Raw genomic sequence first — 24658 nt, forward strand, 5'->3', positions numbered from 1 at the left:
GCAAAATTAAGTTTAGATAAGTTTTATATAGAATTTCCAGAGTTATATAAACTTTTATACTTAGTAGTTCACAGTAAAAAAAATCATGGTAAAATTTCATCTAAAACGGAGTACATCTTTTATGTCAGAAAAAAGCTTTAATTTTACCTCTAATAATGTGTAAATTTACATCTGGCAGACGCTAGGAAAAAATATCTGTAATCCTAAAAAAATATCAAACCGGCGATAGTTATTTCTAGCTTACTAAGTCCGCGCCCCAACCCACACGGCCAACTCGCCGCTGTGAAAACTGGATGATCAACGCCAATGTACCTCTATGTACCGTATATGCAGTAAATACAGTATACAATGTACGGAGCACATAGAGCTACATTGGCTTTGATCGTCCAGTTTTCACAGCGGCGAGATGGCCGTGCGAGTTGGGGCGCGGACTTAGTAAGCTGGATATAACTATCGCCGGTTTGATATTTTTTTAGGATTACAGATATTTTTTCCTAGCGTCTGCCAGATGTAAATTTACACATTATTAGAGGTAAAATTAAAGCTTTTTTCTGACATAAAAGATGTACTCCGTTTTAGATGAAATTTTACCATGATTTTTTTTACTGTGTAGTAAACTTTATATTCAATCCAAATTCTTTTTTTAATCAGTCAAGGATGCCTATTTGGAGTTGGGAGACTGGATTTATGGTGATTTGTCAACAAATAACATTATTTATGTTAATTTTTCGAAAGGTGTGCAAACTTTTTTTGCACCTTTTTTTATTTTCGTAATAGTATTTGTTATATAACTTTTTATAGAAATCATCTTTTCATGAGCTTTTTGTAGCAAAATGTTTGGCATGAGTTCTTCGACGTCCGACGTAGGTTTGTCACCGTTTAAACCAAATAAAACCACCAAGATGTAAGTTAAACGTGACTTACACTACATACGTTTATTCTAAGTCAAAAGTTACAAGTAAAATAACCGAAGAAATCGAAAAAAGCCCAATATCACAAGTAATGACGTCATCACCAAATTGTTCTGGCCAAAACCTAGCAAAACCTAGTTCACACCAAGGGGTTGGAAACGCTTAGAGCTATAATTATTATGTTAACCAGTTTATCAAAATATATGTTAGTATACTTATTATTTCCTTTACATATCGCCAGTATACTAACCAATATAATGAGAGTATCTTAATATACTAACAGTTTATTGCTTTTCGGTTAGTATACTAACAAGTATACTGGAATATCGTTAGTATACTCAAGAATCAAGCCATCCACATTAACGACCCCCGGGTCTTTTGTGGTCTCTATTGCAAGTTTCTGCTCGAACCTAGGAGTCCTTTCTACTCCAAGGAACCTTCCACCCCAGTGTTTGAACTGACGACCTTTGGATTGCGAGTCCAACCGCCGCCAGCGATTCCACCGAAGTAGGCTTGGTTTGGTGTGTTGTTTGTACTTATGGCATGGAGACGACTCCTACACCTGGAATGACTTAACGGCCTAACAACCAAGGCCGAGACCGACATTTTACTTCCGATGGAAGGTTGGAGCAGATGGGAATCGAACCCAGAATCATCCGCTTACAAAGCGGACAGCGTAACCATTCGGCCACGCACGTTAGTATACTTAGTATTCTTAAGTAATATTAGAGTTTCCAGCCTTTTGGTTCACACTGTTCTTCTCTCGTAGATGTGCTCGATGGAAAAGATCTCTTTGTGGGTCTCATTCAACCGTCCCCTAACATGACAGTTTTCGTGAGTTGCGCGTATCCACCGACAGATGGCAAGTGGGCCTCGTCGGAGTACGCCCATCAAAATTTGCATAGGAAACTTTTTTTTCGTGACGGCTTTTGTGGCACGCTCACTTCAACAGTTCTAGACTAATATTTGAACGTGGCGTATCTCTAAACAAGTTTTTATAGAAAATGATTCCATAATGCTTATTTTGTGGTTTAAAACCAAAACAAGGCAAAAACTATATTTAATTAAACTATTCGCCATTTTCCAAAATTTGGCTAGATAATATCGAAGGCCGCCATCTTAGGCCCACTGGGCCCACAAAACGGGGTACGCTCAGTTTGTATGGGAGCTGTCAACATGCTCCCGGGCTGGTCTCATTCCTCAGGCGTCTTTTCTTATTCGACGCAGTGTGTGTGTGTGTGTGGTCCAATCCAATACCCGCTAACCGGTAGCGAAATTATGGGAAAGTATAATTTGTATCAGACTTTGTATATGCTGAATGCTGATACAACTTATCTCAGTCCAGGGTATTAGATGGTGATAGCCCTCGCGCTGCTTCCAACGACCCATTTCAGAATGGCAGAAATCCTAGCGGCCCAATCCCGAGGTCGTTGGGCATTGTCCGGCCCTGCCTTAACATAGAAGCAAGCACCAGACGAATCCTTGATCTATCTTAAGACTCCCAATCCCTTTAGGCAAATCAGGGATCAGAGCGTCTTTAATATGAGAAGAATACAACATGTTTTATAACCTTCAGATGGCCGACTGGTTAGAGTTCCAGACCATCAATCCTAAGGTGTGAGTTCGAATCCCACCTGATTATGTTTCGTTTTTTGTTCATATTCAAAGTTCCAATTCCTGATTCCAAATTTCAAAGGTACCGACCGGGATTTGATCCCTGAACCTTCTGCTTGTGAGGCAGAAGCCGTAACCATTAAACCACGGAGTCGGTTGTCTTTTCTTATTCGACGTAGTGAACGGAAACTCGGACTGCCAGGCACTAATAGCTTTGCTTCCGCCGCAAGCTCCAGAGAGAAGTCGGAGAGGTGATGTTCTTCTTAGAATCCCGAACGATGGCTAGAGAAGTTATTTTAACCCTTTTTATGAATGTTGTAAATGTTTGAATTCTGTCTGTGTTAAATTTACCAACGGAATGTCCAAACTTGGCTTTAAAAGTAGAATTAAGGGTATAGATTAAATTCGGTCTGTGGATATTCTTTGTATCAAAGACGGTGTGACTAAATAAATGAAACACACAGTAATAAAATCCTATCTAAAGATCTTTCATTTGCGTCCAAGACAGCTAAAATACAAAATGTGAAAAATGTGTTTTTGCTAAATATCTCCAAAAAAGATATTTTTTGGACCACCCTGACACGACGTAGGTCACCCTAATGGCCAATCAAAAGAATACAGGTCTAATTATGTCGGTCAAGGAAGCCCCAGCCCGATCGGAGAACTTTTCGAATCATGCTTTTTTCGTGAGGAATTGCTGTATATGCCTCTGTGCTCTCTTGTACTAAGCTGGCTGGGATATCTATGCAGTAAGCAGAAGAGAGCACAGAGGCAGACTTTATATCCGCTAAAAATGTAAGAGCAAAACTTTTTTTTCTAGCTTCGTGGTTAACCCGTTAACACCAGCACAGGAAACATTATGTCAGCTACAAAATGTTACGGCAGCCAATAATCCAGCTAGCACTGCTCAACGATCATCCAGCATGTACTACATGGTAAAACTTCAACTACGGTCGGAAAATGCATGCCAACGTCCATGGAATTTTGAACGGGTTCCTAATAAAATTATCCGTGGACTTGATAATGCGCTGATTTACACTAGCACAAAAGAGGCATGTCTATCTGCGTGCTTAAACGAAAAAAGGTTCATTTGTCGATCTGTCGAGTATGACTACAACAACATGAAATGTGTTCTCAGTGATTCAGACAGGAGAACTACTGGTCAACTGGTGCAGTTAGTCGACGCCCAAGGGGTTGACTATTTCGAAAATCTATGCTTAAAACCTTCTCAAGCTTGTAAATTTAATAGGGCATTCATATTACCTCGCACAGGCGTTTCAGAAGACAAGGTATCTCAATACGTGGGGCTGCATTATTATACTGATAAAGAATTGCAAGTGACTTCAGATTCTGCATGCAAATTGGCATGTGAAATTGAGACAGAATTTTTATGCCGTTCGTTTTTGTACATGGGTCTGCCGACTGGCGTGCAATATAATTGTCGATTGTATCATCTCGACCACAAATCATTGCCGGATGGACCATCAACATACTTAAATGGAGAGCGTCCTTTGATCGATATCGGAGAACCATCAGGAGCATATTTCGAGAATTCATGTGAGAGTAAGTAACTAGAATAAGATTTTTTTTTCCAAATTTCAATAAGCAGCTAATGCATAACTTTGCTGGAATTATAATGCTGCAGTTAGGTAATTGAAGAATTCATTAAACAATACTTGAATGTTCATTTTACTTAATAAGTTTGTTCGAATTAAAAAGGCTTTTTTAAACTTTATTTGAAGTATTTGTCCCTTGGCTCAGGTCATGGTCGAAGGTTAGGAGGGGGCGAGGGGAGGGGGGGGCGGGTTTGGTGCACAAAAAGATTAAGGTGTAACGTGCCATCATCAAATATGGCGAAAAAACATGGTTGAAAAACTGTCCCGTTCCACCTTGAAAATGATGGTTTTTTGTTCCACATTAAACAGTAGAAATTTACAACGTTTTCGTAACATATTAAATTCTTGCCTTAAAAGACACGCAGCATGCAACACAAAATAATCACTATGCACAAAACATTTCCAAAAATCCAAATATATAATTCAACAGACCAAAAAATTAAAATTTTCCATACATTTTGCCTCTTTTCCTGCACTTTGTTTTCACCATACAAATATTTCACCACCGAAAATCAGCTCCAAAATGCTGTTTAATTGGCCTTACCTCAATAAAAAGGTAATCCCTAGACGTGCTGCAGCCAGGAGAATCTGCTGATTACCACCAATGTCACAACACCCGCGAAATTCGCGAAACTCGTCGTTCAAAACTTGCGAATCGAGCATTTCCGCGAGAAAATTTTATTTCAATTTTACACGTACCAACACCAGCATCAGTGACATTAGTATTGGTAATCATCAAGATTCGATTCGTGGGTGTTGCCAGAAATTTACTTCATGCACTTAGGCATTTCTTATTTTAATGTGAGCATTTTCGTCCTAAATATCGTAAAAAAGTATTCAAAAACATTCAACAGTTGTTATTATTTATTAAAAATACTATAAACTAGAATAAAACTATGATAATCGATTGAAAAAAACTCATAACAAAAGTTTTTGCTCAAAATTCCAACGTTCTTGGCAACACTTTTCTTTGACACACGACACACCACGCGAAGCATTTGACAGTTCGATTTGTTTTCATTCTGTCAGCCGTGCTAAAAAAATCTCGTCCCGTTTTTTTTCTTGTGAACGGTTCACGACGGATTACCACCGGAAGAAACCGGGCCAGCGCGGATTCCTGGTAACATGCAAAATGCGCGAACGGGACTGCACCACGGGAAGGTAGGCGAATCTCCGCCCAAGGAACAACCTGCTGAAGAAGGCGCGGAAGAGAAGGAGGAGGACATTTCGGTGCAGGTGCAAAAGCTAGCCTTAGCGGCCAAACGGAGAAGAAGAAGTTCCGGTTCGAGTCGGTGGACACCGGCGCGAAGAACATCTGCTTCATCACGGCCAACCTGAAGGACATCATGGACGGCGCCGGCAAGCTGTTCAATTGGTACTTTCTGAAGGAACTGAAAACGTTCACGATCATCCGGCGGTTCAACAACGAACTGGAGCGCGAGAGCACGATCAACGCGCTACCGAAATGATCAGCGCCAAGAACCGGGGTAACAAGACCAACCTGAAGCATCCGGAGCTGGCGGTGATCGTCGAAGTAATCAAGAAACTGGCGATGATAAGCGTCGTGCCGGAGTTTTCGAGCTGCGAAAGTACAACTTGATCTAGTTTTGCACCCGGAAGGACGAGGATGCCAAGTCGCAGGAATCGACCGAGTCGGCGGAGTATAACGAGAAGGAGTCTGACAAGAAGGTGGCTGAAAAGGGGGAGGCAATGGATAAAGAGAAGTGAAGCAAAGGACGAGAGCGGTTCGCAGAAGAACCGGAACCGGCTGCGTTAGCGGAAGATGTAAAGAATCCGGAAGATGAGGCTGCCCGAAAGAAGAAGAAGCAAAGTCTTAGTCTTTAGATTAAAAATTTTCGGCTATATTTTTAAGAACGGTAAAGATGTGCATAATAAAATACTGAGTTCGTAGACTTAAAAAATGCGAAACTAGCTCGCTTTTTCCGCCTAAAAATCTCGCGAGAAATGAGCCACACAACAGTAACACAGATAAGTATTCCGGGACACTCCGAAACTGGTCAAATGATGTCAGTTAGTAAGTTTATAAATACTACCTTTTGATAGTTTTCGTCTGAGGTAAAATCATTTTACATTGCGATTGGTTCAAATTATTTTTTTATTTTCTCACTAGAGAAAAAATCTCCTGTTCTGATTTTAAATCTGACAAAGCAAATCTATTTCTTTGGCCTGGCGTTTTTCATTTGAACAGATTTAAGAAAAACAGAAAATTTAAAATATTGAAGAGATACCTTGTTTTCAAATGATAATTAAAGATAAGATAGGCATTTTTCAAATGATTTGCAAGAATGGCTGTCAATACCACTACTACTACACGATGTCACTAATACGTGAACATCTATGACGTCAACAATGATGGTCATCAAACCAACACCACTGCAACACACTAATACATTAGCACTCAAATTGCCTTCACGTTTCACCTTAAGCCTAATTATCTTTTTTTTCAAACAAAAATACTAAATACATTGTAACATTGTCCGGGTTGAATTTCTAAACAATCCGCTGATATAGACAGTCTTCAGGGTGCACCGCCACCTGGAACCGCCGACCTCTTCAAGTGCCCAGAACCACTTCAGCATCTTGTCCGCATCAATGTTCAATTTCGCGTCCTAACTGACAAAAAAAGCAACGCAATCCACTTTAACGACCCCCGGGTCTTTTGTGGCCTCTGTTGCAAGTTTCTGCTCATTTCTAGGCGTCCGAAGGTTATGTGCACAGAAAAAAATATGTAAATTTACACAGCACGTAATTACTGTTTCTTATGTAAACTCACTCAATGTAATGTTGAAATATGATGTAAAGAGTAAAAAGTCATGAAAATTACTCCAATGTAAATCTAAATCTAATGTAAATCATGAATCTAATGGAAACGTTGAGCATGGAAACTCAAATCTGATGAATTTCTACCCGTGTTCAGCTTCCTGTAAATTCCTATTTAATGTAAATCATATATCCAATGTATTTCTGAGAAACGTTGACTTCAAAACTACCCGAACTAAAATAGTTATATTTGGTTCTCTTTCTATCGCTCTCATATTTCGCTGGCCCACTGCCTGAGCCTCGACCTTAGCAAGTTAATGCTTTAGCCGCTCGTTTATAAAATGCGAAGATGGCTCAGTCGGCAGCGGGTAGCAGCAGTAACACTGAACATCCTACCCGTCGTCCGTTCGATTCCAGTCCAGCGTTATTCCACTTGGCCGTCGACGAGAAAGCGTCCCCTACCTGTGAAGCAACTTTTTAAAATCAGAATTTCCTTTTGCTGCCCGCTTCAATAATTTTAAAATAGAACATAGACCACACCCTTTTCCAACTGCAATCAAAGTCGAGCTTCTCATTCCCATTGGCCAATCAGAATTAGTTGATTTGAACTAATGTAAATTCCAAAAGTAATGTAAATTCCAAAAGTAATGTAAATTTTCAAAACTAATGTAAATTTCCAATGAATCTAATGTAAATTTTCAATAAACCTGATGTAAATATACATCATTTATCATGATACCTTTTGGTACATGATAAATAATGTAAATTTACAGGAATTCTTTTTTCTGTGTGTGGTGAGTAGGGTGCCCAGAAAAAATGACCCCCTGCTCCACAAGCGGAAAACGGTTTTTTGGGTTATTTTAAGCATCTGTGTAAATTTTGAGCGAAATTGGATGAGATTAACCCATTGATACCTGAGCCTGAAGTTGGTGAAAAAAATGTTTTTCATACAAAAATGACTTTTTTAAATCGCTAATAGCTTTTCTGGATTGAGTTTTACAGCTTTGGTATGTTCTACAAAGTTGTAGAGCATTAAATTTTCAATAAGAATCTCACTTTTGGGAATGTTTGGATGGAAGTAGCGCACCGTGCAGACCAAACCGTAAGAAACTTGGGTTTTCCATACATTTTTTCGATTTTTCCCATACAAACTTCACCTCCGAGTATCAATGGGTAAATGATGACCGATTTTGCTCATATTTGGCCCAGTGTCCTAAAATAGGTCAAGGAACAATATTCAGCTTGTGGAGCGAGGTTTTGAAAAAAAGTCCCATATTCTGGGCACCCTAGTGGTGAGTCACCCAAAGCCTCTTTTACGCAAATGGACCGACGTTTTACTTCCCCATCCGATAGAAGGCCAGGATGATAAGGCGGGTATCGAACCCGCGCTCCATAGCAACTTAGGGATCGACAGCCGAAGCCACTAACCACCGCGCCACGAGGCCCTCCCAATGCTTTTTAAAGATCACAGACAGACAGCTAAGGGAAATAAACCTATTCTAACCCATCACCTATCTTAGCCATATGGAGAGTTTGTTGCTCGATCAATTCTCTACAACCCAACCCCGCCTCTAGACGGGCTTCGATCTAAAAATTCGCCAAAAATCCGCTTTCAACCAGTATATGATCTTTAAAAAGCATTGAAAAGAAGAACGCTTAAAATTTTAGGATTGGATGATGTGAATTTTATGTGACTTTGCCAATATTTAAAAAAAATGTATTTTTAGGGGTCAACTTTGGCTGTGTTTTACACTAACATTTCTGATATTTTGTAAAAAGAAGTTGTGGACCAAAATGTTTACGACGAGTTATATATTTTTTTTAAATAGTGCTTTTTGTACAAATTGAAATCTTGTACTTAGTTTTTTTGACCTCATTTTTTGTAAAATAGAATTTGCAATCGAAAAGTTCTTTACATTTTTTTTGATTAGGTGCACCGTTTTCAAAATATAGCTATTTGAAATTAAATTTTGTCCGAAAAAATTCGGTTTTTTGATTTATTAAAAAGTGTCCATGATTGTCCATTCCAGAAAATATTTTCAAAAGGGCATAATATTGAATGTTTGACTCTTTTGAAATTTTAGTCTTGATTAAAAAAATCTAAATATTGTTTTCTAAAAGAGTGGAAAAATTCTCGACTGTTTCATATTTCAACATTGAACATCGGGTTATATTTTGAAAATGATGTACCGAATAAAAAAAATAAACTACCGTCAGTGGGGGTGACTATGGGTCAAAAAACAATACACCTCTCGTAATTTCTTAATAACAAAAACAATTTAAATGACATCGAAAATCATTCAACGTACCATCAGTGGGGGTGACATTGGGTCTGGGGGTGAGATTGGGTCAAAGTGATTTTTTACTGATTTTACCATTTCTCAGGTTCTTCTGGAGGAGTTTGGCAACACTGCGTGATGTAGATCGGTCGTTTCGGTGCTCCGGGATTTTTCGTTATGTTTGCGGTGCATTAGCATCCAGAGTGGTCTAGTTCGCGCGGGATCGTGAAATTGTGGTGTTTGGGCTACTTCGCCACTTCGAGTTTTCGAAGCGGATTTGAATCCGCTCCAGTTCCTTGAGACTCGCTCCGTCTGTTTAGACGAATCTGTGTAATTTCATTCAGAGTGTTGGTTTTGACATTTCGTTTGGTTTGTTTATGTTTTGGAAAAAACGTTTTTTCCAATCGTAATGTTTTCAAGTTAATTTTCGCGAGCTGTGCTGAAGTTAATCAGCGGAAGAACCTTTGGCCACGGAGTGCCTTGCACAAAGGTTGAGTGGTTCGTGGAAAAGTGGCCTAAGGGGAGAATCGGTGTGCAGCAGTATCTGCGACCGTTTCTTTCCAACGGGTTGAGCAGCGAGCTACGGAGTGACCAACCGGCAAAGTATACGGCGTCCGGTTCTGCTGTCGGTAAAAGAGGAACGTCCGGACTTCCGGTCGGCGGTTCTGGGGGACGAGGAAGAGGCGGTTTTAGTGGTGGAAGCGGATCTAATTTGAACAGTGCCGAGCGGAAAGGCTTCGGACAGCTTCGGACGGGTCGCGATCGACGATACTTTTGACTACGCCTGTGGTTCCCCAGTCGTCGCGAGAACTTCTAGGACAAGGAGAGTGGTAAGTTGTGTGCGCCTGAGCCGGTGGGGGAAATCAGAAAGGTTGTGTAATGGTGTCTTTTGAGGGAGGACCGCTGGTATTGGCGTTTGGTCAATAGCAAAAATTGTCTGCGTGCTTTCAGTGTTCGAGAATAAGAAGCGGACTATATCTCTAACAGTTAATCTTCTCTATACCGTAGATCCAAAAGAAGAGTTCGCTTCCGGGTATCCACTGCGGGTATCGAGGCTCAAGACGTGGCCGGAGAAATACAAGGCGGTGCGGTTTGTGGAGATTGCCTCGCTAAACTTGGCGGTTATCAGAGTGACATGCAAAGGGGAGTTGCATTAGTGGCGTTGGGCTGACGTGGAGCACCTCCACCACTTGCTTTGTGTCACTGCAAGTGCTAGCAACTCGTATAAACAGTGCAAACAGATGGCCCCCAAGGATGACCCGAACGGCAAGAAGGACGAGGATCAGTGGCTGCTACTGTAAAATTCATCTAGTAGCGACTTGAGTTCGTATCGAAACTAATCTTATATCTTTACAGGGACGTCATCTCCGTGGAGGATGTACGGTCGACAATCGGGAGCGTGTCCAAGGTGGACTGTGACTACGCGGCGGTCAAGTTCCCACCGCTGACTACCGCTGGTTCGGGGGATAATTCCGCTCAATTTGAACACCGGTAGACAGGAGCAAGACAGTATGTTCCCGACGGATATCGAGTCGTTAGTGGCCACTTCACCATCGAACTTGCGCTGGAGATTGCTCCGACAGTGTTCTGCTGTTCGAGCTGGCTGGATTGACCACTGATCACATATTGTTGCGGCCTCGCTAACGGTTGGGTCGAGTTAAACTTAAAGTCGCAGGTTGCTGTGACACCGGCGTTAGCCACGTGCTGGGACAGTTGAAGGTAGACCTAAAGAGTCAACTGATGTGATTTCAGACCACGTTTCAGACACTTTTCGAAGTCCAACAAAGCCTTGACCCATGATCCACTAGCCCGGGAGGTTCCGGAGGATCTGGCTCGGGTTCCAACACCAACTGCGGCTCCAGCTCGAACTCCACGGGACTGGAATTTGTTAACGTGATCGCCAACACAATGATGGGCAATCGTCCGGTGAGCAATTATGCGCCGTAGCGTGAACCGCGAGATCGACGTTTCGAATGCAATCAGTGCTCCTCTCCCCCCGGGGTGTGACGAAGCACCTAGAGGATCCCCCCCGTTGTCTACTGGCCACCTGGGTACGACCGGCTCGTTGTGCTGCTGCACCGAGTGCGCCAAAGTTTGTTACAAGGGTCACGACTGCCATCTAAAACCAACCTCCGCGACGAAAGTACGCAAGATCAGAAGAAATTATTTCAACAACATACATACCATACCAATCAGTATAGGGCTCCGAGGGAAGTCCGTGCTGTGACAAGGAGACGCCTCCATATTTCTCGATCCTGGGCTGTTTGTCTCCAATCTTCTAAGTTGCAGATTTTCCGGATATCTCGCCTGATTTGATCACCCCATCTTGCTCGCTGTGCTCCCGGTTTTCGTCCTCTACCGCCTTCCAGTTGGTCGCGGTCGAAGATCATTTTAACAGGACTGTCATCGTGCATTCTCGCAACGTGACCAGCCCACCTAAGTCGGCCGACCTTCGCCTCTTGGACGATAGTCGGACCTCCAAGCAAAGCGTGCAGCTCGTGGTTCATGCGCCTACGCCACTCACCGCTAGCAGTCCGCACACCCCCATAGATCGTCCGTAGCACCTTCCGTTCAAAGACTCCAAGGGCACGTTCATCCTCTTTCAGCATAGTCCAAGATTCGTGGCCGAAAAGGACGACTGGTCTAATGAGGGTCTTGTAGATTGCTAGATCATCACAATGACGATCTTTACATGACATTTAGATTAACTGTTTCTCAACATTTACCCGAGTGTGCATTTTTGTAGTAAATAAAATTTTATTCTTTTTCTGCAACTAAGAATATGAAAGAAATATCGGTCCTTTGAATTAGCTGCACCACTAAATTGCTCATGTAATGTATAGCCGGAGACTCGCGGGAGAACGGCGGAACGAAACTGTCAAAGTCGAACAGCATGATGAACGGCTATTGGGTTTGCTAGGTTTGCAGCATGTTAAGCGTGCCCATGAGCTGCAGCGGTGAGTCATCTTCTTCAATTCCCCTTCCTGTTCCCAGCAGAAGGATTGTTGGACGGTTGGACGTGGTCATTCCGAACAGTGCACCGCATGATTGGCAACAGGTGAGCAGACTGGGCGTCGTTGATGAGCTACCACTTCCGGTCGGCTTGAAATGCTGTGTAAATGTAAAGTGAATTAAAATTAGATAAATGGGTGTTAGTGGTCCAACAACTTACATTACATCTAGACTCGCACCGGACTTCCGGTAGTGACTTCACGTACTGAGCAGTTCTCTACGGAATCGGTCTTTTTTCTTTAATTTTAATTTTTGTATTTTTTAATCCGGCTGAAACTTTTGTGGTGCCTTCGGTATGCCCAAAAAAGCCATTTTGCATCATTAGTTTGTCCATATAATTTTCCATACAAATTTGGCAGCTGTCCATACAAAAATGATATGTGAAAATTCAAAAATCTGTATCTTTTGAAGGAATTTTTTGATCGATTTGGTGTCTTCGGCAAAGTTGTAGGTATGGATATGGACTACACTGAAAAAAAATGATACACGGTAAAAAAATTTTGGTGATTTTTAATTAAAATTTTTGTCACTAAAACTTGATTTGCAAAAAAACACTATTTTTAATTTTTTTTATTTTTTGATATGTTTTAGAGGACATAAAATGCCAACTTTTCAGAAATTTCCAGAATGGGCAAAAAATCTTTGACCGAGTTATGATTTTTTGAATCAATACAGATTTTTTCAAAAAATCGAAATATTGGTCGCAAAATTTTTTCAACTTCATTTTTCGATGTAAAATCGAATTTGCAATCAAAAAGTACTTTAGTGAATTTTTGATAAAGTGCACCGTTTTCAAGTTATAACCATTTTTGGGTAACTTTTTTGGAAATAGTCACAGTTTTTTATTTTTTTAAAATAGTGCCCATGTTTGCCCACTATTGAAAAAAATATTTTTGAAAAGCTGAGAAAATTCTCTATATTTTGCTTTTTCGGACTTAGTTGATACGACCCTTAGTTGCTGAGATATTGCCATGCAAAGGTTAAAAAACATGAAAATTGATGTTTTCTAAGTCTCACCCAAAAAACCCACCATTTTCTAATGTCGATATCTCAGTAACTTATGGTCCGATTTTCAATGTTAAAACATGAAACATTTGTGAAATTTTCCGATCTTTTCGAAAAAAATATTATCAAAAATTTTAAATCAAGACTAACATTTCAAATGGTCGTAATATTGAATGTTTGGCCCGTTTGAAATGTTAGTCTTGATTTAAAATTTTTGATAATATTTTTTTCGAAAAGATCGGAAAATTTCACAAATGTTTCATGTTTTAACATTGAAAATCGGACCATTAGTTGCTGAGATATCGACATTAGAAAATGGTGGGTTGTTTGGGTGAGACTTAGAAAAAAACAATTTTCATGTTTTTTAACCTTTGCATGGCAATATCTCAGCAACTAAGGGTCGTATCAACAAAGTCCGGAAAAGCAAAATATAGAGAATTTTCTCAGATTTTCAAAAATATTTTTTTCAATAGTGGGCAAACATGGGCACTATTTAAAAAAAATGAAAAACTGTGACTATTTCCAAAAAAGTTACCCAAAAATGGTTATAACTTGAACACGGTGCACTTTATCAAAAATTCACTAAAGTACTTTTTGATTGCAAATTCTATTTTACATCGAAAAATGAAGTTAAAAAAATTTTGCGACCAATATTTCGATTTTTTGAAAAAAATTGTATTGATTCAAAAAATCATAACTCGGTCAAAGATTTTTTGCCCATTCTGGAAATTTATGAAAAGTTGGCATTTTATGTCCTCTAAAACATATCAAAAAATAAAAAAAAATAAAAATAGTGTTTTTTTTGCAAATCAAGTTTAACTGACAAAAAGTTAAATTAAAAATCACTTAATTTTTTTTTACCGTGTATCATTTTTTTTCAGTGTAGTCCATATCCATACCTACAACTTTGCCGAAGATACCAAATCGATCAAAAAATTCCTTCAAAAGATACAGATTTTTGAATTTTCACATATCATTTTTGTATGGACAGCTGCCAAATTTGTATGGAAAATTATATGGACAAACTAATGATGCAAAATGGCTTTTTTGGACATACCGAAGGCACCACAAAAGTTTCAGCCGGATTAAAAAATACAAAAAAAATCGAATGACCGAAATCTCAGAGAATTGCTCTACTGAAACAACGTGTTGCACATTGCTGTAACCGGCGAGCCGCATCTTCTAGGTAGGGTTGCTGTTGGTCGTTGTCGTGCCGGGTAGATGAGGTGACGTCCTTTGGGTACCGGGCTGTTGTGAGAAGAAAAACGTAAATATCTTTCAAAAACCATCTCAACCCAACAGACTCACCATTTGTTTCCGGGCGGTCGGCGGGCATCTCGTTGCAAGTTTCGCTGCTCACACCGGAAGAGTTTTCACCGCGATCATCATTTTTCTGCTGCTGTTGGGCGTTTTGCTGCCGCAAGAAGTGGATCCTTGAATTGACCGAGGTCACTCAGCCACCCGCATTCATCGTCGTCACCCCATCCCTGTTGACGGTCTTCAGGTTCGCCTGCACCATCCGTACCGAATTATTCTTACCCGTGTCGGACTCATCGCTCAGACAGTAGTCTGGATTCTGCAGTTATGGTATCGCAATCGTATCGAGGACGATTTGCGGACCTCGGCGGTGGTACTGCTATTGCCACTGTTGCAGCTGCTGGTGCTGTGTGATGAACCACATCAGGTCACTGACTAGGTTGAAATCGCCTAGATAAAATAATTGTTTGGCGTCAGATGTTCAGGTCGGAAGCTTAGTAGAACTTACCTTAGACGCAGCAGCGATGATCTCATCTCGAGGTCCAAATGTCGCACACGTCCTAAACCACGGTGGCACACCACCTCGAGGTCCGGAATTCCTAGCAAAATTTCCTGGTCAAAGCGACCGACGCGACGCAGGGCAGGGTCGAGCGCATGACGGTTGGTGGCACCGAAGACGAGCATCTCGTCAACGCCTTCGATTCGTTTTTTTTTACAAACTTTTGTCACTTTGTTGTTGGACGAACCCTTACATAAATAAGTTTTATGCAACGTTTAGTTGTTCGCAATTCAAAATGTTATTTCCTCAAATTTAATTTAAAAAGCACAAAAGTCAACAAAATAAGTTACGTTGTTTGCAGATCACCCCTTAGGGGCCATCAACAAACGATATGGGCATTTTATTTATAAATTTCAGCCCTCCTGAAAACTTGAAGCTTTTCACCTCCCTTCTAAAACTTCCACGTGAGCAATTCTCTACCAAAACCGGAAATGGATTTTATTTGTTTTTTTTTATTTGGCTTAAACTTTGTGGAGGCCTTCCCTATGACCAAATATGCTATTTTGTGTCATTGGTTCACCCATACAAGTCTCCATACAATTTTGGCAGCTGTCCATACAAAAATGGTATGTAAATATTCAAACAGCTGTAACTTTTGAGTGAATTTTCTGATCAATTTGGTGTCTTCGGCAAAGTTGTAGGTATTGTTGAGGACTTTTGAGAAAAAAATAGGTACACGGAAAAAAAAATTTGCAGATTTTTTTATCAACTTTTTTTTCACTAAAACTCAATTTCCCAAAATACGTATTTTTTGATTTTCGAGATTTTTTGATATGTTTTAGGGGACAATAATCCGCAACTTTTGAGCCATTGAGAAACATGGTCAAAAAATCTGCCGCCGAGTTATGAATTTTTGAAAAAATAGTGATTTTTGGAAAAAATCGAAGTTTCATGCAAAAACAAGTTTGACATTATTTTTTAATGCAAAATTGAATTTGCAATCGAAAAGTACTTTACATATTTTTTGATAAAGGGCTCCGTTTTTAAGATATAGCCACCGAAAGTTTGATTTTAGCGAAATATTAGCAGTTTTTCAATTTTTAAAAATAGTGACCATGAGTGACCATTTCTAAAAATATTTTTTTTAAAAAGTTCATAAAATTTGCTATAAAATTGTCTAAGAGACATTGAAGATTGGACCTCTGGTTGCTGAGATACAGCGGCTTAAAGAAAAAGAAACACGAAAATTGAAGTTTTCTAAGTCTCACCCAAACAGCCCACCATTTTCTAATGACGATATATCAGCAATTAATGGTCCGATTTTCAATGTTAATACATGAAACATTCGTGAAATTTTCCGATCCTTTCGAAAAAAATATTTTGAAATTTTTTAAATCAAGACTAACATTTTAAAAGGGCCAAATATTGAATATTACGCCCATTTAAAATGCTAGTCTAGATTTAAAAATTTTAAAAATATTTTTTTCGAAAGGATCGGAAAATTTCACGAATGTTTCATGTATTAACATTGAAAATCGGACCATTAATTGCTGAGATATCGTCATTAGAAAATGGTGGGCTGTTTGGGTGAGACTTAGAAAACTTCAATTTTCGTGTTTCTTTTTCTTTAAGCCGCTGTATCTCAGCAACCAGAGGTCCAATCTTCAATGTCTCTTAGACAATTTTATAGCAAATTTTATGAACTTTTCAAAAAAAATATTTTTAGAAATGGTCACTCATGGTCACTATTTTTAAAAATTTAAAAACTGCAAATATTTCGCTAAAATCAAACTTTCGGTGGCTATATCTTGAAAATGGAGCCCTTAATCAAAAAATCTGTAGAGTACTTTTGGATTGCAAATTCAATTTTGCATAAAAAAATAATGTCAAATTTGTTTTTGCATGAAACTTCGATTTTTTCCAGAAATCACTATTTTTTCAAAAATTCATAACTCGGCGGCAGATTTTTTGACCATGTTTCTCTATGGCTCAAAAGTTGCGGATTTTTGTCCCCTAAAACATATAAAAAAATCTCGAAAATCAAAAAATACGTATTTTGGGAAATTGAGTTTTAGTGAAAAAAAAGTTGATAAAAAAATCTGCAAATTTTTTTTTCCGTGTACCTATTTTTTTCTCAAAAGTCCTCAACAATACCTACAACTTTGCCGAAGACACCAAATTGATCAGAAAATTCACTCAAAAGCTACAGCTGTTTGAATATTTACATACCATTTTTGTATGGCCAGCAGCCAAAATTGTATGGAGACTTGTATGGGTGAACCAATGACGCAAAATAGCTTATTTGGTCATAGGGAAGGCCCCCACAAAGTTTGAGTCAAATCAAAAAATACAAAAAATAAAAATGGTCGAAATCGGCCGATTTCGTAGAGAGTTGCTCACGTGTTTTGTAAATAGCCCAAAACCATTAAAATATTAAGGGAGCGTTCTTGCATTACGTAACAAAACATTTATATGTTTGGACCCCCGTCCACCCCCTGATAATACATTTCCGATACATTTTTTGTATAAATCCTCGAACCCCCCCCCCTCCCCTTGATATTACGCCTTAACGTAATGCATGGACGCTCCATTACATGAATAGAGGAGGGGAGAGGGGGGGGGGGGGTGTCCTTCGTGATAATGGAATAATATAAATATTTCTTTTTACATTGAAAACGCTTTGGAAAACTTCGTAAATCGCACTGCAACTGTGAAAGCGGTATAGAGGGAGGGGGGGCGGGACAATCAATTCACATGTCCTTGTACTGTCTGTTAATGTCTTATAATAAAATCTTAACCTACAGTTGTTCAAACTAACAAAAACTATGATTTATTTTGAAATTAAAATTTCGTGACGTTGCAACCCCACGAAAACCCTATTTTCAAAAAACAGAGCGTTGCAACCAATGCTTGAAAAGGGATCTATCACTGAACGGGACTGCTCGATATTCGATAGAACTTTCTGTCAGCGATCATTTCTCAAAACGATATTTGATCGCTGACACACTACGCCTATCATGACCGTCTTTGCTTGGCGACGGTCGATGAGCGTTAACACGAAGACGAAACGAACGAAAAATGAGCACCACTCAAGCAGCCGCCCGAACGAGACAACGTGCTCTTTCTCTTTCTCCCGTTTTTGTCTCTCTCTTCCTAGTGTATGCTGCGTGGTGACAGAAATCATATGATCGCTATCATTGGAGAGATGATCGGAATCTCAGTAGAATGTCAAACGACCGCTCTCTTAGCGATTTTTCTCCTGGAGGGAAGTCAACGATAGTGTGAGTGACTTTGCGTAGCACTCATTCCTTTGTATGTGAAACGAACGAAAGTAGAATGTAAAAATCAGGTTGTCGTGGTGAAGACGATTGGAGTGTTCTGTCAGCTATCACAAACAAAGTCGAAATTTCGCAAGCCCTGGTTGCAACGTCACGAAATGTAAGCGGTCTTTAAAAATCGAGGTTTAATTTTTTCGAATTCGATTCGATTCGAATTTTTCGATTTGTTGCACAATTTTACACTAAAAATGGAAGAAGAATTCTAAATTTGCCGTTTAACAGAGCAGAGTTAGTGGCGAAACATGAATTGGGTCAGAATTGAGAAAAAGTCACGCGTTGCAACGTCACGCTACATATTCCCCTCTCAAAAACAGAATATCCGCTTAAAATAATATTTCAACATTGTTTCTTATAGAAAATTTAATGTACTTTACTGAGTTACAGCCGAAATACTGAAAAAAGAAAAGTCAAAGCGTTGCAACGTCACGGCGGAATGTGTCACTATCATTTTCCCAAAATATGGTGGATTTTAATGAACACTACCTCAACGAACAACGAAAACAAGTCATCAAACAGTGTTTCTTGTTCGAGGGAATCGTATTGACATGCTACAATATTTGAAGTAGAGATTTTCAAACATTTGAGTAGTTTTCGAGCAATTCCAACAACAATATTAAACAAATGGCCAAAAACGTACCTCAACTTTAGACAGTTGCCAAAATAACAGGATTTGTTCTAGGTACGAGATTTTTTCAGCGAAGTCATCTTAAGATGTCCCCTACACAACCCTTTTAACATAATTCAGTTTCATTGAGAAGAACCTGAGAAATGGTAAAATCCGTAAAAAATCACTTTGATCCAATTTCACCCACACTGACGGTACTGAATACTATTTATTTCTGGACCAGTCTAGAGACCACTCGCATGTGACTTACAACCAGCAGGTCGAGTGGACAATAGGTAGTTTTGTGTGTTGTGTGTGTCCCATTTTCTGTGTGCCTTACGCACAAGGCAACAACAACAAAGACAGTGTATCTTCGCATTCAGGTTCGAACGGGAAGTGTCTACTTTTGTTTTGAAATAAACCGTTGTTTTCAACTTGTGTGGTGTTTTTATTGATGGCTCTAAGCTACCCGCATGAAGTCTTCTGTTCCTGCTCTACGCGGTGCTTCAACAACCCGCAGCCACGGTGTACAACTACACCTGCCGCCAGGTTCCGCTCCTGAAGAATCCTGCTCAAACCATTCACCTGCGATGGTTTTATCTGCAGGCCGCCGTCATGATCATCAACATCGATCGGTAAGCAGGACTTCAGGACGAGCTCAAGTAAGAACACACACACACACTTCTACAAAGACCCTGCGGAACGAAAACAGTCGATGAGGACCTCCTGTTTCTTCGTTCGATCACGCCAGCAAGCCCTAGCCAGCATCACATCAGCAGCAGTTGGATAGACTGGTCCAACTGTACCAAGCGCCGCGCCGGTACCAAGTTGCATCGCAACGGCGATCGAGCCCATAGTTTCCACAAGAATCAACATGGTCGCACATCAAGCACCTAGTTTCCACAAGGATCAACTCCAGCCAGTCACGAACCATTGCGCGTTCTGACACGAGGTGTCCCACAAGTACGGATCAACCCAACGAGGACCACATCTCCAACACCTCGATGAAGCTGGCGCCTCAAACAAAGGACTTCTGAAATCATCATTTCAGCGGGGGCAGTATGTTCGCACACGTCTGCGCGAATACTATTTATGGACCAGTCTAGAGTCCACTCGCAGGTGACTTACAACCAGCAGGTCGAGTGGACAATAAATAGTTTTGTGTGTTGTGTGTGTTCCATTTTCTGTGTGCCTCACGCACAAGGCAACAACAACAAAGACAGGCCCGAACGGGCAGTGGCTATTTTTGTTTTTAAATAAACCGTTGTTTACAACTGCCGTTTTACGGCGATATGATGTGTACGCCATTTTGGACATTTTCAATTTTACTGTACAGTCTGATAAAGAATCTTAAAAGCTACCTCCTGACGAAAGAATTTTTCAATAAACTGCTCTGGGCCCATTTTATCAAGCAAACAAACAATGATGTATACGCCAATTTTACTATTCATGATGTATGTATACATGGAGAATTGATAGAAGTCAAATTCAATACTGTTTGAATGTTGATTTGAGGTTTTGGGACCAAATCAAGACTGTGCAATATTTCATTACATTATTTCGATTTAATTCTTAAGGGGACGTCCATTAGGCGTCATCCATAAAGTACGTCACGTTCTGAGGGAAGAAGGGGGTGTTGAGTAAGCGAGACATTGCGTGTTAAAAGCATAGGGAAATCGTGACAAAGGGGGGTAAGTAAATTTCGGTTGATTTTAATGTGACGTACTTAATGGATGACACCTTATCCACATCCACGTAGACACATTTTTTAAATATTCTAGACCCATCCACCTCCCTTGCGGACAATTGTTCATGCAAAAAATGTGTTTATGGAGCGTTTGTTTCGGATTTGTAGACCCCCTCCCCACCCTCGTAACAAAATATCCATACAAGTTAAAAAAAAATGTATGGAGCGTAACACGGCCTCCGACCCTCCCTCCCACCCAACTGCGTTACGTGATAGAAGAACGCTCCCTAATACCCTCCCCCCTTAAAGTATCCACGTGTACAATGCATTAAGGGATCCGCTCAGCTGTCAAAATAGCTGGTACAAAAAATATAGCCTGCTTTGATCGAGCAATTTATACATACTAGGTTGCCCAGAATATGGGACTTTTTCTCAAATCCTCGCTCCACAAGCTGAATATTGTTCCTTGAGCTATTTTAGTACTCTGGAACAAATATGAGCAAAATCGGTCATCATGTACCCATTGATACTCGGCGGTGAAGTTTGTATGGGAAAAATCGAAAAAATGTATGGAAAACCCAAGTTTCTTACGGTTTGGTCTGCACGGTGCGCTACTTCCATCCAAATATTTCCAAACGTGAGATTCTTATTGAAAATTTAATGCTCTACAACTTTGTAGAACATATCAAAGCTGTAAAACTCGATCCTGAAAAGTTATTAGCGATTTAAAAAAGTCATTTTTGTATGAAAAACATTTTTTTTACCAACTTTAGGCTCGGGTATCAATGGGTTAATCTCATCCAATTTCGCTCAAAATTTACACAGATGCTTAAAATAACCCAAAAAACCGTTTTCCACTTGTGGTCATTTTTTTTTTGGGCACCCTGATACATACATAATTGGGAAGGAAAAGCTACTATTTTTTCGGCCAAATGATGTTTGTGGTTTAAAATCGTAGATAATAGGAATAAACAAGAAATTTTGTAGGGGCCACATTTTTATTGTACTTATTAACATTTTCTACAGAGCAGACCTTAAATTAGTCATGTTAAATTGAAAAAATGAATAAAAACAGAAAATCGTGTCTACAGCAAAATCACTTCAAAGGCCATCCAGCTTTTTAAGCGAAAATGGCGTTCGAATGGTGAACGCCCGAAATGTCAAAATCACGCAGTGGTACCAACATTACGAAAAAAGTGTGCCATGGCATGACAGCCGCATTTTTTTTCTAATGTTGGTGCTACTGCGCGATTTTGACATTTCGGACGTTCAACATTCGAACGCCATCTTCGCTTAAAAACCTGGATACATCATATCGCCGACATAAAACCGTCTAAGACACACACCCTAGTTTGAAACTGTTCTAAAGTGTTCGAAAGCAGCAAAGCTCAGTGGCTCAGTCGAGACCGTCGAGACACGCACCACTCTTGGTGAGCGGGGGGAGAAGGGGTAGGATTTCAAGAGTGCAAATATTTTGTGTGCAGTTATGATTTGCAAGGGTGGAGAATTTGGTGCAAAGTGTGCAATATTGATGGCGGTAGGCTAGCGCAGCTACCTGGATGAGGTCTTCTGTTCCTGCTCTACGCGGTGCTTCGAACAGTGTTGACCTAGACCAGGGGTGACCAAAGTATGGCCCGCGGGCCAAACGTGGCCCGCGGACCCTTTTTGAATTATCATGTCAAATGGCCCGTTGACTACTTGTAAAGTGATTTTTTCCTTTTTTAAATTAAGGTTTATTTTAAACTTTTATATGCTAATCTTTTTTATTTTCTGCTAACAAAAAAAAAACTTATGATTTATCAATATTTAGATCACCACTTTAGGATACAAATAATTTGTTCAAAAAATTTTATAATTAAAACAATTTCACACTTCTCAATGGGATAAAACTAGTAAAGTAAATATTATCAAAAGTTTCATCAAACATTTTTGGAAATATTAAAAAAAAAACGTTCAAGTTTGACTTAGGTAGAATTCTGTAATAGTTGCAAAAATATATATTTCTTTATTAATGACCCTTTTATGAACTGACCCTCAAACTTACATTGCACTTCCTTCGGGATTCGAACTCATTACAGTTAGATAACAAATCTGATTGACTACCAACTGATTCAGGCAGACAAAATGTGGAAATCGGAGGATCAAGTTTGTTGCAAATATTTTACAAAGCTTTCGTCGATCAACCCACTCTAAGAGAAAAATAACTTTTGCAAAAAATAATGTACGGGAATGCTCTGCTGCCAGTTTTGTGCAGAATTCTGCAGATACGGAAAAGACCGACAATTTTGATCAAATAAAGTTTTCCTATCTATTTTCAGAAGCGGCTCCTGGAGAAAACACACTCCCTGTTGTTTTTGATGCTGCTGAAGATCTTGCAGTTAATAATTTAACACGAAATGATGCAAACTGTGACAAAACTGGAACATGCTACGATGGTAAGAATACTTTTGATAAATGTGAAGCAATATGCTAAAATAATCAATGTTACTTTTTAACCATGGTACTATTTTTGCCATGCTCACTGAGGAAATACTTTAATCCTGTTGTTAAATTCTCGGAGAGGAGGTTTCTCGCAAAACTGACAAAATTTTTGTTATAATACCTAAAAAAATTGTTGATTTTTTTAGTTAGAAATCCTAACAATTGGAGTTGGAGTATTGGAGTTGACAGCTCAAGCCAAGTCGCAAAAATGGTGATTCTTACCAACAAAAAGGTAGAGTTTACTAATATTCTGCACCCAAAAGGCGGTCGCATGATTGAGATGCATGGCGGCATGAAAGTATATCTAGATTAAATTTTCAAAACAACCTATCCCTCATGGGTTTCCTATGCAGATAGGGCCTTTTGAAAATTTAATCGAGATATCAGAATCTGCATGAAAACTGTCCTCATGCATTTTTTGCGATATAGTGGTATGACATTTTTGCCCGATACCGACAATTATCGACATTACCGATGGCTTTTTGGTTATATTTCACAAAAAAACCCTTAACAGAACGAGGATTGAACCACCAACTTCTTGGTTATTGATCCGACCCGCTACCACCGCGCCATGGACGCTTGATGAAATGTAAGTGAAAGAGCACCAACATATTCTCCTCTTTGGAGTGTTGCTCGGGAACGGGCCAGCATTATATGTGTTAGTGAGAACTGCAAATCGCTGAAGTGTTTACACGCGGGCAAAAATGATCTACGGGCTTGGTGCAAAAAAATGTTATAAAATGTGACATTTTCTGCAGCAAATCCACTGTTGCAGGTTTTGAGATATATATTTCCTTTGGGTGTGGTCGAAAAAAATAGCCTGTCAGACTCGATTAACCAATTTATTAGTAACATCGAAAAAAAAATCTTAATTGAACTTACGATTTTTTTTCAGTTGACGTTACCAGCTTGCTAGTTACAGTGCTAACCCCACCGCGCGCACACCCCTGCGCCCACTGTGAAGTGACAGCAGCTGCCAACGTCAAACGTCAAACGAAACGTCATCCACAAACCAACCGCTAACGAGGCAACACGCAACAGAAGATCGGAAGTGAAGAAGAAGTGTAGTGTGGTGAGAAGTAGGAGAGGCTACGGGCCTGACCTCTTGCTTGTTACGGCGGCAAACCCACAGATCTTAACTCCAGGGAGTCCTTGGATGACCCGGGACATCCCAACACAATATAAAAGCAGTATACAATAACCTCTGGAGCTACACTGAAAATATGCCACACTTTTTATTCAAGTGCCCAAACACTTGAATGATTGAATAAAGTCACATCGTAGATCTAATTGGTTTTGTGTTTCAACATCAATCCAAACCACTATCAAATGCAAGTGTTTGGGCGGTTGACTTTTTTGTATTTTTTAACATGTTATTTTCATTCGGGTGGCTCAAGCTTTTCAATTGTTTTGCTCATGAATTTGTCCCACCATCTTGAACTATTCAAAGTGATGAGCAAAACACTTGAAAATGATCATAAGATCTACCCAAAACAGGCACTATTCAAAGTCAACGTGATTATCCACATGAATTTAATGTGTTTCACTGATTGATTTTTGCGCCGGCGCAGTGG

The 24658-nt window shown here is 39.7% G+C and overlaps 1 pseudogene; it reads left to right on the plus strand.

Annotated features, from left to right (window-relative positions):
* Nucleotides 1–5048: 5048 nt before the first annotated feature.
* LOC120428868 (THUMP domain-containing protein 1 homolog) lies at nucleotides 5049–6581 on the plus strand (annotated as a pseudogene).
* The last annotated feature ends 18077 nt before the right edge of the window (nucleotides 6582–24658 follow it).

The sequence above is a fragment of the Culex pipiens genome, chromosome 1 (genome assembly GCF_016801865.2).
Source record: "Culex pipiens pallens isolate TS chromosome 1, TS_CPP_V2, whole genome shotgun sequence".
Taxonomy (NCBI): Eukaryota; Metazoa; Arthropoda; class Insecta; order Diptera; family Culicidae; genus Culex; species Culex pipiens.